The sequence below is a fragment of the Crocuta crocuta genome, unplaced genomic scaffold (genome assembly GCF_008692635.1).
Source record: "Crocuta crocuta isolate KB4526 unplaced genomic scaffold, BGI_CrCroc_1.0 scaffold1070, whole genome shotgun sequence".
NCBI classification, from domain to species: domain Eukaryota; kingdom Metazoa; phylum Chordata; class Mammalia; order Carnivora; family Hyaenidae; genus Crocuta; species Crocuta crocuta.
Window position 1 is genome coordinate 302,268 of NW_027531291.1, and position 10,989 is coordinate 313,256.

At 47.2% G+C, this 10,989-nt stretch overlaps 1 protein-coding gene across 1 annotated transcript in view; it reads right to left on the reverse strand.

Annotated features, from left to right (window-relative positions):
* VAMP4 (vesicle associated membrane protein 4) overlaps positions 1-8,059 on the reverse strand; it is a 48,381-nt gene extending 40,322 nt beyond the window's left edge. The window contains exon 1 of the mRNA XM_077771494.1: positions 7,861-8,059. The gene's annotated coding sequence lies outside the window, so the exon portion shown is untranslated. The remainder of the gene's footprint in view (positions 1-7,860) is intronic.
* Positions 8,060-10,989: the final 2,930 nt, after the last annotated feature.

Genomic DNA, 10,989 nt, shown 5'->3' on the forward strand with positions numbered 1-10,989 from the left:
CAGGGGGAATTTTTCTGGGGTGGGGGTGGGGGTAACATTTGGGCTGAAACCAGAAATACGAGAAGGAATCAGTCATGCAAAAAAAGCAAGGGAAAAAGTGCTCCAGGACAAAAAAAACAGCAGGAACAAAGGCTGTCAGAGAGGAAAGTTTCGCATCTACATTTATGTATATTTTAAATTTCCTGATTTTTAAAAACAATATTTTTAAGTTTGCTCTATGCCCAACATGGGGCTCAAACTCATGACCCCGAGATCATGAGTCACATGCTCTACCGACTAAGCCAGCCAGATGCTGTCCCTCTTAACCACTTTTTTAATGTTTATTTATCTTTGAAGGGGGGAGGGGAAGAGAAAGAGCGAGAGAGTGAAACTCAAGCGGGCTCTGTGCTGTCAGTGCAGAGCCTGACATGGAGTTCAATCCCATGAACCCTGAAATCATGACCTGAGCTGAAATCAAGAGGTGGACTCTTAACTGGTTGACTGAGCCACCCAGGTGCCCCCCTCTTAACCATTTTAAAATATACAGTTCAGTAGTGTTAGCAATATCCACTTTATTGTGCAACAGATCTCTAAAACTCTTCCAGGTAAAACTGAAACTCTATAGCCGTTGAACAACTCCTCATTTCCCTCTCTCTCAAAACCCTGGCAATGACAATTCTACTTTCTGTTTCTATGAATTTGACTACTTCAGATAACCCACTCAAGTGGAATCATATAGTATTTGTCTTTTTGTGACTGGCTTATTTCACTTAGCACAACATCCTCAAGGATTATCCATGTTGTAGCAAATGTCAAGATTTCATTCACTTTTGGGGGCCTGGGTGGCTCAGTTGGTTGAGCATCTGACTTCAGCTCAGGTCATGATCTCACATCTGTGAGTTCAAGCCCCGAGTCAGGCTTTGGGCTGAAAGCTCGGAGCCTGGTGCCTGCTTCATATTCCTGCGTCTCCCTCTCTCTCTGCCCCTCCTCTGCTCATGCTCTGTCTGTCTCTCAAAAATAAATAAATGTTAAGAAAATTAAAAAAAAAAGATTTCATTCACTTTAAAGGATGATTAGTATTGTACTGTATGTACACAGCACATTTCCTTTATGCATTCATCCATTGGTGGATATTTGGGCTGCTTCACCTCCTAGCTATTGTGAATAGTATCACCAGAAACATGAATGTGCAAACACCTCTTCAAGACAGTGCTTTTAATTCTTTTGAATATATACCTAGAAATGGGATATCTTTATCATAAGGTAATTCTACCATTAATTTTTGAGGAACCCAGATACTGCTTTCCATAGGTGCTGCCACATTTTACATTTCTACCAACAGCGCATGCGAGTTCCAAATTATCAACATCTTCCGAAACCCTATGAGGGACCCAGGTTCCCACGGCCCGTTGTGGGGGTGCCTGCTATACATGCACATGAAGTGCAGTTCAGAGGTGACAGGAATCTGGAATAGGGTAAGGCTCTGAAGAGGCTGGGTCATGGGAGCAGGGTCTTTGGAATCAAGGCATGTGCTCCATGGTAACAGTCCCCTGAAGGCAGAGGTCCAGATTACTCAACTGCCTTCTTAGGGAGGGGCTGGGGAGACTTGCAGGGTTATCCTTCAGTAAGAGACACCTGGAACTCAATCAAGCAGCAAGTCCAAATGGGGACAGATTTAAATTGGGGACAGCCAGGGGCACCTGGGTGGCTCAGTCGGTTAAGTGTCCGACTTTGGCTCAGGTCATGATCTTGCGGTTCGTGGGTTCAAGCCCCACATCGGGCTCTGCGCTGACAGCCAGCTCAGAGCCTGGAGTCTGTTTCAGATTCTGTGTCTCCCTCTCTCTCTGACCCTCCCCTGCTCACACTTTCTTTCAAAAATAAATAAAACATTTAAAAATTTTTTTTAAAATTAGGGACAGCCAGTCCCCATTTGGACTTGCTGCTTGACTGGGTCCTGAGGTCCTGCAATAATAAAGGCTACCAGGTACCTCTAATTTGAGTATACTCTGGCCTGCCCCCCCTACCTCCTGGCAAAGTAGTCCAAATTCTTCCAGTGCTGTCTTTGGGGAACATTCCTCATAGGGTAGGTAGGGCCCACAATTAGCCATGTGACTTGAACCCCAAAGAGCCCACACCGTGACCTGACCTTTCTATATACTTGCCCTGTTCCAGGTACTGGCTGCCCTGACCTCTGCGCCTGCACAGTAGGAGTTCTGTTGTCACCTTTGAGCATCTGGGGCCCTCGAGGCCCAGGAACAAGGAGCAACCCTCAACCACATGCATCGCTTCAAATGTGGAGGAAGTCCACCCCCCTCCCAAAATTGCTGTAAGGCATAAACTGAAATGAGCTACAGCCAGTCCCCACGTGGATTGGCTGTGAGATTGGGTCCCCAGTTTCTCTCAACAATCGAGGCTCACGGGCATATCTTATTGGAGCATTCCAACAGCCAGTGTGCCTGATTCAGTCCTGTCCAGGTGGTCCTGAGTCCTCCACCTCAGTCTTTGTGGGTTGAAGCACATTTGCTTAAGGTGGGAATTAGGTAGATTCCAGGTTCCATAATAGCCCTCTCCTGCGACCCAGCCTTGCCGGACACTGCTGTTCCAGGCCCTCGGCTGCCCTGACCCACAGTGCCTGTGCATGCACAGTCCTCACCCCGTCAGTAGGTCTTTGTCTGCTGGTGGCCCTCTAAGGACTCAGACTGGATGGCAAATGTCTCAATAGCTCCAAGGTGGAGGAAGCCCACAACCCAAAGATTTTTATGAGGTGATAGCTTTAAAGTGTTGACAATAAGTCTCCATTTGGACTGGCTGCCTGCTGTGTGTGTGTGTGTGTGTGTGTGTGTGTGTGTGTGTGTGTGTATCCATCCTCTGGTTTCTCCAGCAATCAAGGCTCCCAGGTGCATCTTATTGGGGGGTACCCTGGCCATCTATCTGTCCAGCCTTGATCTGAAGACTCTTCCAGCTCTACCTTCTTGTGAAATACAAACATTGTATAGGTTCGGTCTTGAAATTAGGCAGATAATCTTGTATCTCCAAGAGCCTGCATCCTGTGCTCAGGATGGGGGAGGCCCAGCCCCCTAAAATCACCCTGATGCAGCAGCTAGGCATGGGCCTGGAGAGGCTGGCTCACGGGAGCAGACTCTTGGGGGACAGGCCTATGCCTAGCTGCTAGCTCCTCCTGCGCAGATACCCAAACTCCCCCTAAGCAGAACTGGAGTTCTGCCTTGTCAGGCTGGGCTGGGCTGTTGTCTAGTGAATATTCCAATAAGGCTTACTGGAAGGTCTGGGCATAGATAGAGCAAGGTCTTGAAGATCAAAGCATATGCTTAATCATAAGCATATGCATAAGCATATTCCTCACCTACCCAATGAGGAATATTTTCTCTGAAGGCAGGGCTCAAGGTCACTCAGCTGCCTTGCCAGGGAAAGGCTAGGCAGGCTGGCTGTGATACCCTTTAATAAAAGACACCTTGGAGCTCAGATTGCTCGAGAAGACCCAGCCTGATCAGGTAGCAAGTCAAATGAGGACTGAATGTTGCCTATTTGCAGCTGTCACCTCAGAGTGAATTTAGGGAGGCAGGCTCCCTTCATCCCAGTAGCTATGCAGTTGGTTGGGGCTTGCATCTAGCTTCCCCAGCCTGCCCAAGGCCTACTGAAGGGGTGTGTACTGCACATGCAGTGCATTTAAGGGTCGCTGGGGATCTTGACCAGGGTAAGGGTCTGAAAAGGTAAATTACAGGATTGAGCTCATGTGGAATAAGGTACGGGCATAACTGCAAGCCTTAGCCTACACAAATCCACATATCCCTGATGAAGGTAGAGGAGGATATTGGACTGCCTTGCTGGGTGGGCTCGGCAGCTCACATATCCTCCAATAAGAGATAACTGGAAGTCTGACTGCAAAAGCCCAGGGCTGGATCAAGAAGGAAATCCATATGGCGACTGATTATTGTCAATTTGCGGCTGCTGCCTGAGTGATTTTTGGGGGTGGGCTCCCTCCACTTGGAAATAGGCAAGTGGTTGGGTGGGCCCCTAGTTTCCCAGGTCAGCCTGGGCTACCCAGAGCCTGCTGTAAGGGTGTGTACTGTGCATGTGTGTGCTAAGGAGTTCAGGGTTGCCAGGGATCTGGGATGTAGCAAGGGGGAAGAGGCTGACACAAGCGTAGACTTGTAAGGAACAAAGCGCAGGCTTAATTTTGAGTCACAGGCTACACAAGTATATATGTTGCCCCTGAAGACAGAGCTGGAGCACACTGCACTCCCCTGGTCAGTGGGGCTGGGTGTCTGGTAGGTGCACCTCTGGTATGGGACACCCGGGAGTCCTGCTTGCTAGAGAGGCCAAGAACCAATGAGGGAGCAAGTGCAAGTGGGGACTATGAGCGATCTGTTGAGTGTGATTATTGGGAGTTAGGAGGGGTGGACTCATTCCTTCCTGGAGGCTATGCAGCAGGTTGCATCTGGTCCTAGACTCTTTCTGACTCTAGGGCCCTGACTGTCCAAAGCCTGCTGAATGTATGCATATGGCACATGCACATGCAAATCTATTCAGGGAAGCCAGGGATTTGGAGGAGGATGAGGGTCTGGAGACATTAGAGCACAAGAGCAAACTCTTAGGGGGCAGGGTTTATACCTAACAGCAAGTCCTACATGCCCAATGGGGTATACACCATGAAGACAGAGCTGAAGGTTATTCAAATGGCCCGCCATGGAGGGCCCAGGCACCCTGGCCAGCGTATCCTTCAGTAAGAGACACCTGGGGGGCACTGGGCACTGGAGAAACCTAGGATCCCAGTGGGCAGCTGAATGGGAACTGTCACCCATTTGCAGCTACCCCCTTAGAATGATTTGGTGGAGGATGGGCTTCCTCCGTACAGGCTATGTAGTGGTTGGGCTTGGCCAGAGATCCACAGGACCCGATGCCAGTGTAGACAGCACGTCCATGGGCAGAGCAGGTCAGGGTAGCCAGAAACCTGGAAGTGATCGAGTGTTACAGAGGCCAGGTTACAGGAGCAGGCTCTTAGGGGTACAAAACATCAGCCTAGTCACAAAGACTCCCTACACTTTGTGGAATATCCCACCCCCCAATGATGGCACAGCTGGATGTTTTTCTTTCTATTTTTTTAATGTTTATTTATTTTTGAGAAAGACAGAGTACAAGTGGGGGAGGGACAGAGAGAGAGGGAGACAGAATCTGAAGCAGGCTCCAAGCTCTGAGCTGTCAGCACAGAGCCTGATGCTGAACTCGAACTCACAAACTGTGAGATCATGACCTGAGCTGAAGTCAGATGCTTAACTGAGTCACCCAGACACCCCACAGCTGGAATTTTTTAATTTGTCTCAGGACTGAGAAGCATGAACAGGCAGAACACGGCACCCATCCTCCATTAAGTCTTAGTTCTTAGAGAAGACTGGGGTTCCTTCAAATAGCAAGTCCATATAGAGACCGATTTACACCCATTTCAGCAGCTACCTCAGAGTGATTTTCAGTGGGTGGGGTCCCTCCCCTTGTGGTAACGTAGATAGTTCTGGATGGGCCCTAGTCCCTTAGACCTTAAGGGCCTCCTCTGTATAAAGGCAGCTAATGGGGCATACACTATGCATATGTCAGAACAAAAGGTCAGGGTAGCCAGGAGCCTAGAATAGGGCAAGTGTCCAGAAGACCAAGTTGCAGGAATGGACACCTGGGGTCACAAGGTACCTGCGTGACTCCAACCTAAGCTACCCAACTGTGCACACCACCACCGATGACAGAGCTAGCGGGAACTGGACCACCTTGCCAGGGCTGACTCTGATGGGCTGTCAGGGGCATCCTCCAATAGGAGACACCTGCGAAGCCCGACTGCTGCAGACGCCAGGGACCCTAGCAGACAGCCCACACAGGGACTGACAGCCACTCTTGTCAGCAACTGCCTCCAAGTCATGTTCAGTGGGTGGGTTCACTCCACACTTGAGGCAATGCAGGTGGTTGAAGATGGGCCCTAGCTCTACAGGCCTGGAGGGCTCCAGCTGCCCTAGGACAGCACACAGAGTATGTACTTATCATGTACAGGTTGCTTAAATGAAGGAAGCCAGGCACCTGGGACAGAGTAAGTGTTGTGAAAGCACAGGACACATTGGGCTATTGGGGATACAGGACATCTGCCTGTTATAAACTTTAATCACAAAATAGGCTTTATACTCTTAAAGGTAATGTTGGAAGTATATGGACTTCCTTGGTAAGACAGGATGGCCTGGTTAACCTCCACAACAGATGCCCAGGAGCCTTGACTGCTGAAGTATTTTGAATGAGAGATTTCTTCACCATGAGGACATTCAGGTGGTTGAGATCAGACCAAAGCTCCATAGGCCTGGAGTAGCCATGGCAACCCAAGGCCAGCTGTCAGAACACAGCACAAGCTCAGGGTAGTGGAAAACCTAAAACAAGACAATGTCTGGTGAGCAAGGTAAAAGAAGAGGGCTTAGTGGCATACTGACATTTGCTTTATCCCAAGCCATTAATTTAAAAAATGTGAATACTCCCCTTGAAGATAAATCAGGAAAATTCTAGACTCTATCTGGTGAGGGGGCTGAGTATCTTCCAAAAGGACACATCAGGGAGCACTCATTATCAAAGAAGTAGGAAACCCAATCACTCAGTCAGTTCAAACGTGAACTGAATATTCAAGGTTTTGTTTTTTTTTTAATTTTTAAATGTTTATTTATTTTTGAGACAGAGAGAAACACAGCATGAGTGGGAGAGGGGCAGAGAGAGAGACACAGAATCCGAAACAGGCTCCAGGCTCTGAGCTGTCAGCACAGAGCTCGACATGGGGCTCAAACCCATGAACCATGAGATCATGACCTGAGCTGAAGTTGGACGCTTGACCAACTGAGCCACCCAGGCGCCCCTGAATATTCAAGTTTAAAGCTAATCCCTCCTAATGGCTTCAGGGGTACAGGATCCTACCACCCTGGAGGCTGAGCATGTGGTTCTTCACTAAGTAAGAAGTCCACAGATCTGTAAGGTTCCAGCCACAGTCCCTGAGATGACAAAGCACATCATGGGCCTTCTGCAGCCACCCAGCATAGGAAAAGTGCCTGGAGAGGCCAGGGGCCAGATAATTCTTTGTCATGGGTAGCCATCCTGCTTGGGCTCTACTCACTCGCTGCCCAGAGAACCCCTACACAGTGGTTACAATGATCAAACACACGTTTGCCCAGTGCTCCGCAGTGGGTTTACCCTCACCAATCTACATGAATGCTCTTTGGTTCTGTCTCTCACTTCATCTCCAACTGAAAGATTTACAAAAACACCTCCCAACACACATCCCACATTTTCTTCCCCTTCTACTCATCGGACTACAGATATTAGATTTCATGGGAGGGTGAGGAAGTGGCAAGGGCACCGAGTCAGAAGAGAATCAGGAGACAAGCCCCACTGATCTGTTAGCACAAGGCAGAGATGGTGTGGGTTTTTTTTTTTCATTGTTGTTGTTTTTATTATTTATTTATTTATTTTTTGGTGGGGAAGAGAGTGGGGGAGGGGGGAAGGGAGACGGAGAATCTTGCATAGGGTCCTCACCTGGCATAGAGCTCAATGTTGGGCCCAATCTTACAACTATGAGATCATGACCTGAGCAGACATCAAGAGTCAGACTCTTAACCAACGGAGCCACCCAGGTGCCCCAGAAATGACACTGTTTCTAGCACAGTGCTAAGCATATGGCTAGCACTCTATATTTACTGAATCAATGTCAACCAATGAATGAAGAATCGAATAGGTGAAAGACTGGGACGATCCTAATGCTGCTCTCTTACAGAGGAATTCTAGAGGTCCTTGCAGGCCTGACAAACTTGGATTACTCTTCTCTGAACACCCCTCCAAATTCTCAAACTGCAGTACCTTCTCTTTCCGTCAGGCTGGAGGCCATCTGCAATGTGGACCTTCATCTGGTCGCTCTGGGAGAAGCCAAACCACTGGGTAGCCACTCCAACATGGAGGGGTTGATCTCCACAGCATCAATGCAGGACCTCGGGAAATGATCGTGGACAAATAGGGGAGGCTGCCCCCACCCAGGCCGACCACCAACAATGCCAATGGGGTCTCTGCAATAAAAGAATAAAGCATCATTTTATTATCTGCTCAGGGACAGTTTTGTACCAGCCTCAGGGAGAGTAAAAGGAGGAGTCAGATCATTGCCTCTGCCTGGGAGATATAAGATGTAAAGGCCCAGCTGCTCTGTTTCATCCCAGAAACACAGGAGCCAATCTGACATCTATATCTGAACATTCAAACCTGGCCTCACAATCCTTCCTTTACTAGATCCAGAAGATGAACCAGCACATGGTTCTTTTGGGACCCTTCAGGTCCCAAAGAACTCAGCTGACATCATACCAAGAGTCCCCACCATGAGCATTATTTGACTCCCCCTAGGAATAGGACAACAGCCAACAATCTCGCTCATGATCACAAGGCAGTGTAGATGCAATGCCCTCTGCCCAGCTTTCAAACCAAAGGCCACACTTGCCCTCTCAGACACCTCAACCAAGTGAGGGCAATACATCCAAGTTCCAGAAATCACAGGAAAACAAAAGGCCCACATCCTAGTCCTAAGTACAGAGAAACCACAGCAAAGACAGGGAGATAGAAGACAAGAATCAAGAAAGAATCACCGAAAGGAGACATTAAACATAGATTGACATCTGAGGATTAAACCTAAGAGCCGACACTCTAGGGACATACATCAATACCGGGAGAGGGTGTTTCAATAAGACATACTCAGAACTCTGGGTGAAGACAGGGACAACCTAGACAGGAACATGAACATTTTCGCTACTGTGGTCAGATCCTGCTATTAGTAATAAGGCTATGAATATACTACACACAATATGGGTTTCTCTGTTTAAGTAAAAATTCAAAAAAGAATTGCATCTGGTGCTCAAATAATGCATTACTGAAAGCCAGAAATTCTTCTAGTGCAAAGGCATTTCTGGAGTCATGATTTTTAAAAGTTCCACCGGGTTACAGGAGTAGATACATATACAAATGGTCAGCAAACTGAAATACCATCTGTGTACTTCATGTATCTAACTGAATATATTTTATAGCCCAACATTTTAAATAAATGAACAAAAAAATTGAGACATCAACACATGAGGTCCTTTTGAGATTACAGTTTGAGGGGAAAGTAACTGGACACTTATGAACTTAGAAGATGGTTGGGAAGAAGAAAGATAAGAACGTGTGTGCATTTTTGGTCTGTAATCGTTGTTCTCAGACCACAAGACAGTTGACACTGATGACTTCTGTAATCTTACAAGCCCCTACTGTGGAAGGAGTGGCATACAAGAAATTATAATCTTTTTCTCTAACTGAGGAATCCCGAAACCAGGGTTCTGGTCATCAAAAACTTCAAAGATTTGCCATTCTATTAAAGAACCTTTCTGGGGCCTTTCCATATCACAAAACGTTTAATTCACTTTTTCTGAAAACCAAGTGAACACATAAAGATCTCCCAAACCATTAGTGAAATTCAATTCATTCTCCCTAAAAAAAATATGAGTTTCTCAACAGGAATCCTTAAAAGGACTTTCCTTAAAAGCTAGAGGTAATGTGCAGGTGGTGGCTATACCTATAAAGAAGGAATCTGAACAGGGAAAGAAATAACAAACCCCAAGGGAAAGCAACCATTTCAAGTGTGAAGAGATTTCTGCCCAATTATTCTCATCTTTTTTTCCATTTTTTCTAAACAGGAGAAAAAAAGAGGAAAAAAATACATATTCCCCATAGGCTTTTCCATTTTTCCTTCCCAATCTTCACATCTATTTCTACTTTTTAAAAAGATTTTAAGTAATCTCTACACCCAAAGTAGGTCTTGAACCCACAACCCCAGTATCAAGAGCCACACATTCCACTGACTGAGCCAGCCAGGCATCCCACACACTTTTCCTTTTTAAAGACTTTCAAGAGTATTTACTAATCACCAGGGACTCCTTGCTTGGCAGGGACACAGGCCCTGGAAAGAAGGTCACAAATGAACCACCCCCACAGAATCTGCATCTCTCTAATGGACATGATCCCCAAAATCTGCCAGGAAGAATCAAACACACATTCATCTCTAAACGCAAGTCAGCCTAGTGGGCAGAACCACAGGCTAGAACCTAGGAGTCTAGGTGCATCTTTTCAGATCTGTTACTACTGCAAAGAACCTCTGAGTACTTTGGCTTTCCTATCTCTCAGGAAGGATAAATTCCTTATCCTTACTATAAAGTGCCTACAAAAAAGTCACCTGTCAACTACCATGCTGAGCAGGATGGAACAAAATGACAGCGTCCAAGGACAATACCACATCACTCTTATGGCAAAAACCTTCAGTTTCCTTACCAGTAAAATACCAGACCAGCAATGATAACATCCTGAAAACTAACATGAGCTGTTTGGCATTTACCATTCTACACCCAATGATTCTAAGAAACAAAACGGTCAAGGAATGGTCAAGGAAAGCCTGCACAAAAGAGTAGAAAGAGAAACACACTCTGAACAATCCACGGTATAAAAAGCTGGAGCCTGGAGGGTGGACAGCATTTCCTCCATGCCATCTCTGAGCCTCAAGGCCCCACAAACACAAATGCCACCCTACGTCTCAATAAGGATAACCGCTCACCTTTCTCTCACTGCCCAGGGCAAGAGAACAAAAGTTCTGCCCACTTAGCCGGTAGCTGCTGACACGCCCTACAGGAATAGACCAGGGGCACAGACAAGGATCCCAGCTCCTTCCAAGACACGCTCTGCCTTCTTGGCTTTTCTCATCCATGAATGCTGCTGCCAAAACTGTTACCTGCCACTGGGTGGGGCATCCTGGCAGGGAGCCAGCTCAGGGACTCTGGCTAACATCTCAGCCTTCTTACTGCTGGCCTCGGTGAAAGGCCACAGTGATCAGCCTCCTGAAGCCTGCACTGATCCATGAAAACTCTCTCCCAATGTCAGCAGGTCTGGAAATGTTTGGTGAGAAGTGCATAAGTCTGGGACTTG